Here is a 2,181-nt window from a genome sequence, read left to right on the forward strand (position 1 = left end):
CCGTTTTGAGCCACCAGTGCCACCCTGTGATGGGGAATTTTAATCCTAGGAAAGGCTAATTCTCAAGCATTTAGTTTCTAGTCTTCCTTCACAGGTTACTTCTTCATAATCTCCCTAAATAAGACATTTGAGCAAAAATCCTATCATTGAGTATCTTTTCATATATTTTTGCTACTTGCTCTTCCTTCTTGGTGAACTGGGCATAGGTTATTTGCCCAGTTTTTGTAGGGAATGGAGAGGTTTAGCCTTCAAAAAAAAAATTTTTTTTTTTGAGGCTGTATCTCACTCTGTTGCCCAGACTACAGTGCAGTGATGTGATCATAGCTCACTGAAGCCTCAAGCTCCTGGGCTCCAGTGATCCTCCTGTTTCCGCCTCCTTAATAGCTAGGATTATAGTACATGCCACCACATATGGCTAATTTTTTTTGTTGTTGTTGTTAATTTTTTGTAAACATGGGGTCTTGTTACTTCCTCAGACTGGTCTTGAACTCTTGGCCTCAATCGATCCTCTTACCTCGGTCTCCCCAACTGCTGGGATGAGAGGCCTGTGCCACCACACCGGACCTGGGTCTTTGAATTTTTAAAAACTCTCTAAATAATAAGGCAATTACCCTTTGTGATATAAGTTGCAATTTTTTCTTGCAGTTCGTTAGTTCACCTTTGCTTATGCTAGGTTTTTGTTTTTCCTAACTTACATGATTTTAAACTGAAATTCAAGTTGATGTCTAATCATTCCTTATATTGCTGTCAAAATAAATGTGGTAGAATCCACCTTTAGAACAACAATTAAAACATAGAATTACACAAAAATTGGCAGTAACCATAACAAAGCTATTATTAAATATCCAGAAATATTCTGATATTTTCTAGAGATCAGTATGGCCAGATTAGTATGGCCCATGATATCATAACAAAGTTTTGATCTATGAAGATGTGGACTGGCTACAGAGTACAAGGCTACTTATTGAAAGTCAGTACATGTCTATTATTTTGATAAATTCATAAAAGTTATACTTCGTTAGTTAATTTGGTATATCCTGAGTTCATACATAAGTAAGGTACTTTTAAACTAAAAAATTATTCGTTTATTTCAATTTTTAGTATACTTTTAATATAGAATACAGTAAAAAAGTGCTTTTGAAATAGACCTTAAGAAATATCCAAAGCTTAATTTTTTTCTCTTAAGTAGTATCAACCACTCTCTCATTTAATGTCTTTTTTGGTAAACATAAATTACTTTGTTTTTTTCTCTAGAGAAAGTGAGAACTTATGTAACATGTATCTTACTCCAGTCTGTTTAAAAGGTGTGGGTTCTATTTTATAAAATAAAAGGAAACTAGGAAAAAAGGAGTTAGATATGTAAAGAAACACAAAACAAAGATTGGCAGACAATGAATTAAATTATTAACAGTGATTATCACTAGGTAGTATAATTGTATGTGACTTCATTATTTGTCATATCTTCCTGCATTTTCTAATTCTCCTTAATGAGCTCTTATCCCTGAAATCCCAGGCAATGCTGTTTTCTTTTAAGTAATCCAAACTATTTTCTGTATCCTAACTTCAGTCTTTCTCCAACTAGATAATGTATGCAGTTAGCACAGGAAAGAGGGGGAGGATGTCACAAGAAACAGAGTACAGAAGGAGGAGCTTGGATAGATCCTGGAAAAGCGTCCGCATCTTCAAATGCACATCTGCAACTCTGGGAAGTCACTTCAAAGACTTTATGAATCTCAAACCTTATTCTGTTGAATGAATTGGCTCCTCTCCAACCAACGTGTAATTCAAGGTGTTCTCCGACTTCATAGTATACTTTGTCAGGCAAGGACACTGAAATTGCAGGATATGTTATTTTGATGACAGCACGGTTGCCAACTGAACTACTCAGAATATGTGTGCTAATTCTTCCATTCTTGAGATACTTTTACTAAGAAGGGTATGTTCCAGCTCCATCCATGTAAACATAAAAGAGGTAAAGTCTCCATCTTTTTATGGCTGCATAATATTCCATTGTATGCAATCCAATATATAATCATCTACACTTTCATACAAAAGATAAAACACAACTATAGCCCAGGATGGAGGAGGGAAGAGGAGGGGGAGGGAAGGTGGGGGTGAAGGGAGGGTAATTGGTGAGACCTCACCTATGGTGCATATTGCAAGGGTACATGTCAAATCTAT

This window comes from Otolemur garnettii, unplaced genomic scaffold (assembly GCF_000181295.1).
Source record: "Otolemur garnettii isolate 467f Iridium unplaced genomic scaffold, OtoGar3 scaffold00055, whole genome shotgun sequence".
Lineage (NCBI taxonomy): Eukaryota > Metazoa > Chordata > Mammalia > Primates > Galagidae > Otolemur > Otolemur garnettii.